Genomic DNA, 6,000 nt, shown 5'->3' with positions numbered 1-6,000 from the left:
TGGAGAGCGGGAGGAGTGAGTGGAATAGTATGGATGGTAGTGAAGAGGAAGAGATTGGTGGTCAGGGTGACGAGAATGAGTGGGAAAAAGTGGGAAAGGGGGGGAAGAGGCGCAGAGCTAGTGAAAGGAAGAGGAAAAAGAGAAGTGAGGGTAGTACGGAAGGGACTGACAGTGAAGGTAATGAAGAAGGAACAAATGCGAGTATGAATGTAATTGTCAGGTTTGAGGAAGAGGGTGTGAAGAAAATAGATCCACTTAAGCTGACAAGAGCACTTAAGGCCCAAGTTGGGGAAATCACTGATGTTTTGCTATAGACTTAAGTTTACTGTTGGTGTGCTGTCTTGTGTGAACTTTGTGTGTCCTATAGCATGCGCTGTGTTGATTATTGAATATGCATGGGTTAAAATCAGTGCTTTCCCTGTTAGGTTGAAGGAGTGTTTCTCTCTTGAGAAACATTGATGGAATTTTAGTTGCGGTGAACACGGTTAGAGCAGTTGTCTCGGGAGCACGTCCCCAGAATTGAGGGGGTCGCTGTTTGTGCAGTTGCCTTTGTCTTTCTGGCGGTTTTTAGTGCATAAGTACCCACTGTAAGTAACTGCATGAAGACTAGGCTTCAGTTAAGTAGATTTTGGTTAGGCAGTTAGTGGGAAAGTGCTGTTTTCAATTGCATGTCAAGGATCAATACTTTGTTATGGCTACAGTTGATGCTTTTGTTCAGTCTCCATCGGAGGAACTCTTGAATAGTTGTACTAAAGAAGAGCTGTTGAAACTTGTTGAACATTATGATGTCGATGTTGGGGATAAAGAGTGTGAAAGATGAGGTTAAAGGAGTGTTACAGGCTGCATTAGTAAAGAAAGGCGTGTTGCCAGGTAAAATGAAGACTTTAGTGGCTGATGTTGATCAGTCTGTGGTCTGGACTACAGTTGCTTTGTCTTTTGAGCAGCAAAAGGAGTTGTTACTCTTACAAATGGAAAGAGACAAGCTGAGCATTGAGAAAGAACGTGTGAGGCACACTCCATACTTGATCTGTAGGCAATTCCTCTCAGAAGTGGAGGTCACGGTGGAGGCGTCGGAGGGCGGAAGGCGTTCCCTCGGTGGCTCTCCTCTTCTGAGATTGTGTAAAAACATAAGTCAATGTAGTGTAAGCAGCTTGAAAAGAAAGTCATTGAACTTGTATAAATTTTTGGGAGACGGTTGCTGACACGCGGGCGGCACAGTGGTTAGCACCGTTACCGCACAGGAAGAAGGTCTTGAGTTCAGCTCTACCGTCGCTGTGTGTGGAGTTTGCATGTTCTTCCTGTTTTTGCGTGGGTTCTTTCCTTGTACTCCGGCTTCCTGCCACAGTCCAACGACCTGCAGTTAGTGGCAATAGGTAATGGAAGAGTCTAAATTGCCGACAGGTGCGAATGGTTTTCTGTGTTAAACCAGCTGAGGTTTGAGAGAGGACGGCCAGAGAGCATCTTTTGTTTACCAGTCAGCAGAGAGTCCCTCAGGAGGGAAACGAGCTGAGCCTTCATGCCGGGACGCTGCTGGGGTTGCAGCATAGCTGTTGTAGTTAGTGTGGATTGGGTATAAGGTGTGTTTGGTTGGTGGTTTGGTGTGTGAGTGAGGTAAGTAGGAGAGTCGGCCGAAGGCCTGTACAGGTCCGGTAACGGTCTCCTGCAGACTTCTTCTCAGCAATGGAGAGCGGGAGGAGTGAGTGGAATAGTATGGATGGTAGTGAAGAGGAAGAGATTGGCGGTCAGGGTGACGAGAATGAGTGGGAAAAAGTGGGAAAGGGGGGGAAGAGGCGCAGAGCTAGTGAAAGGAAGAGGAAAAAGAGAAGTGAGGGTAGTACGGAAGGGACTGACAGTGAAGGTAATGAAGAAGGAACAAATGCGAGTATGAATGTAATTGTCAGGTTTGAGGAAGAGGGTGTGAAGAAAATAGATCCACTTAAGCTGACAAGAGCACTTAAGGCACAAGTTGGGGAAATCACTGATGTTTTGCTATAGACTTAAGTTTACTGTTGGTGTGCTGTCTTGTGTGAACTTTGTGTGTCCTACAGCATGCGCTGTGTTGATTATTGAATATGCATGGGTTAAAATCAGTGCTTTCCCTGTTAGGTTGAAGGAGTGTTTCTCTCTTGAGAAACATTGAATGAATTTTAGTTGCGGTGAACACGGTTAGAGCAGTTGTCTCGGGAGCACGTCCCCAGAATTGAGGGGGTCGCTGTTTGTGCAGTTGCCTTTGTCTTTCTGGCGGTTTTTAGTGCATAAGTACCCACTGTAAGTAACTGCATGAAGACTAGGCTTCAGTTAAGTAGATTTTGGTTAGGCAGTTAGTGGGAAAGTGCTGTTTTCAATTGCATGTCAAGGATCAATACTTTGTTATGGCTACAGTTGATGCTTTTGTTCAGTCTCCATCGGAGGAACTCTTGAATAGTTGTACTAAAGAAGAGCTGTTGAAACTTGTTGAACATTATGATGTCGATGTTGGGGATAAAGAGTTGAAAGATGAGGTTAAAGGAGTGTTACAGGCTGCATTAGTAAAGAAAGGCGTGTTGCCAGGTAAAATGAAGACTTTAGTGGCTGATGTTGATCAGTCTGTGGTCTGGACTACAGTTGCTTTGTCTTTTGAGCAGCAAAAGGAGTTGTTACTCTTACAAATGGAAAGAGACAAGCTGAGCATTGAGAAAGAACGTGTGAGGCACACTCCATACTTGATCTGTAGGCAATTCCTCTCAGAAGTGGAGGTCACGGTGGAGGTCACGGTGGAGGCGTCGGAGGGCGGAAGGCGTTCCCTCAGTGGCTCTCCTCTTCTGAGATTGTGTAAAAACATAAGTCAATGTAGTGTAAGCAGCTTGAAAAGAAAGTCATTGAACTTGTATAAATTTTTGGGAGACGGTTGCTCACACGCGAGCGGCACAGTGGTTAGCACCGTTACCGCACAGGAAGAAGGTCTTGAGTTCAGCTCTACCGTCGCTCTGTGTGGAGTTTGCATGTTCTTCCTGTTTTTGCGTGGGTTCTTTACTTGTACTCCGGCTTCGTGCCACAGTCCAACGACCTGCAGTTAGTGGCAATAGGTAATGGAAGAGTCTAAATTGCCGACAGGTGCGAATGGTTTTCTGTGTTAAACCAGCTGAGGTTTGAGAGAGGACGGCCAGAGAGCATCTTTTGTTTACCAGTCAGCAGAGAGTCCCTCAGGAGGGAAACGAGCTGAGCCTTCATGCCGGGACGCTGCTGGGGTTGCAGCATAGCTGTTGTAGTTAGTGTGGATTGGGTATAAGGTGTGTTTGGTTGGTGGTTTGGTGTGTGAGTGAGGTAAGTAGGAGAGTCGGCCGAAGGCCTGTACAGGTCCGGTAACGGTCTCCTGCAGACTTCTTCTCATAGACCGGGGTTGGCACCAATGGAGAGCGGGAGGAGTGAGTGGAATAGTATGGATGGTAGTGAAGAGGAAGAGATTGGCGGTCAGGGTGACGAGAATGAGTGGGAAAAAGTGGGAAAGGGGGGGAAGAGGCCCAGAGCTTATGAAAGGAAGAGGAAAAAGAGAAGTGAGGGTAGTACGGAAGGGACTGACAGTGAAGGTAATGAAGAAGGAACAAATGCGAGTATGAATATAATTGTCAGGTTTGAGGAAGAGGGTGTGAAGAAAATAGATCCACTTAAGCTGACAAGAGCACTTAAGGCACAAGTTGGGGAAATCACTGATGTTTTGCTATAGACTTAAGTTTACTGTTGGTGTGCTGTCTTGTGTGAACTTTGTGTGTCCTACAGCATGCGCTGTGTTGATTATTGAATATGCATGGGTTAAAATCAGTGCTTTCCCTGTTAGGTTGAAGGAGTGTTTCTCTCTTGAGAAACATTGATGGAATTTTAGTTGCGGTGAACATGGTTAGAGCAGTTGTCTCGGGAGCACGTCCCCAGAATTGAGGGGGTCGCTGTTTGTGCAGTTGCCTTTGTCTTTCTGGCGGTTTTTAGTGCATAAGTACCCACTGTAAGTAACTGCATGAAGACTAGGCTTCAGTTAAGTAGATTTTGGTTAGGCAGTTAGTGGGAAAGTGCTGTTTTCAATTGCATGTCAAGGATCAATACTTTGTTATGGCTACAGTTGATGCATTTGTTCAGTCTCCATCAGAGGAACTCTTGAATAGTTGTACTAAAGAAGAGCTGTTGAAACTTGTTGAACATTATGATGTCGATGTTGGGGATAAAGAGTTGAAAGATGAGGTTAAAGGAGTGTTACAGGCTGCATTAGTAAAGAAAGGCGTGTTGCCAGGTAAAATGAAGACTTTAGTGGCTGATGTTGATCAGTCTGTGGTCTGGACTACAGTTGCTTTGTCTTTTGAGCAGCCAAAGGAGTTGTTACTCTTACAAATGGAAAGAGACAAGCTGAGCATTGAGAAAGAACGTGTGAGGCACACTCCATACTTGATCTGTAGGCAATTCCTCTCAGAAGTGGAGGTCACGGTGGAGGTCACGGTGGAGGCGTCGGAGGGCGGAAGGCGTTCCCTCAGTGGCTCTCCTCTTCTGAGATTGTGTAAAAACATAAGTCAATGTAGTGTAAGCAGCTTGAAAAGAAAGTCATTGAACTTGTATAAATTTTTGGGAGACGGTTGCTCACACGCGAGCGGCACAGTGGTTAGCACCGTTACCGCACAGGAAGAAGGTCTTGAGTTCAGCTCTACCGTCGCTCTGTGTGGAGTTTGCATGTTCTTCCTGTTTTTGCGTGGGTTCTTTCCTTGTACTCCGGCTTCCTGCCACAGTCCAACGACCTGCAGTTAGTGGCAATAGGTAATGGAAGAGTCTAAATTGCCGACAGGTGCGAATGGTTTTCTGTGTTAAACCAGCTGAGGTTTGAGAGAGGACGGCCAGAGAGCATCTTTTGTTTACCAGTCAGCAGAGAGTCCCTCAGGAGGGAAACGAGCTGAGCCTTCATGCCGGGACGCTGCTGGGGTTGCAGCATAGCTGTTGTAGTTAGTGTGGATTGGGTATAAGGTGTGTTTGGTTGGTGGTTTGGTGTGTGAGTGAGGTAAGTAGGAGAGTCGGCCGAAGGCCTGTACAGGTCCGGTAACGGTCTCCTGCAGACTTCTTCTCATAGACCGGGGTTGGCACCAACGGAGAGCGGGAGGAGTGAGTGGAATAGTATGGATGGTAGTGAAGAGGAAGAGATTGGCGGTCAGGGTGACCAGAATGAGTGGGAAAAAGTGGGAAAGGGGGGGAAGAGGCGCAGAGCTAGTGAAAGGAAGAGGAAAAAGAGAAGTGAGGGTAGTACGGAAGGGACTGACAGTGAAGGTAATGAAGAAGGAACAAATGCGAGTATGAATGTAATTGTCAGGTTTGAGGAAGAGGGTGTGAAGAAAATAGATCCACTTAAGCTGACAAGAGCACTTAAGGCACAAGTTGGGGAAATCACTGATGTTTTGCTATAGACTTAAGTTTACTGTTGGTGTGCTGTCTTGTGTGAACTTTGTGTGTCCTACAGCATGCGCTGTGTTGATTATTGAATATGCATGGGTTAAAATCAGTGCTTTCCCTGTTAGGTTGAAGGAGTGTTTCTCTCTTGAGAAACATTGATGGAATTTTAGTTGCGGTGAACACGGTTAGAGCAGTTGTCTCGGGAGCACGTCCCCAGAATTGAGGGGGTCGCTGTTTGTGCAGTTGCCTTTGTCTTTCTGGCGGTTTTTAGTGCATAAGTACCCACTGTAAGTAACTGCATGAAGACTAGGCTTCAGTTAAGTAGATTTTGGTTAGGCAGTTAGTGGGAAAGTGCTGTTTTCAATTGCATGTCAAGGATCAATACTTTGTTATGGCTACAGTTGATGCTTTTGTTCAGTCTCCATCGGAGGAACTCTTGAATAGTTGTACTAAAGAAGAGCTGTTGAAACTTGTTGAACATTATGATGTCGATGTTGGGGATAAAGAGTTGAAAGATGAGGTTAAAGGAGTGTTACAGGCTGCATTAGTAAAGAAAGGCGTGTTGCCAGGTAAAATGAAGACTTTAGTGGCTGATGTTGATCA

Source organism: Neolamprologus brichardi, chromosome 12, assembly GCF_056152115.1.
Source record: "Neolamprologus brichardi isolate AB-2024 chromosome 12, ASM5615211v1, whole genome shotgun sequence".
In the NCBI taxonomy this organism is placed as follows: domain Eukaryota; kingdom Metazoa; phylum Chordata; class Actinopteri; order Cichliformes; family Cichlidae; genus Neolamprologus; species Neolamprologus brichardi.
Note: the sequence above shows the minus strand (reverse complement) of the source record.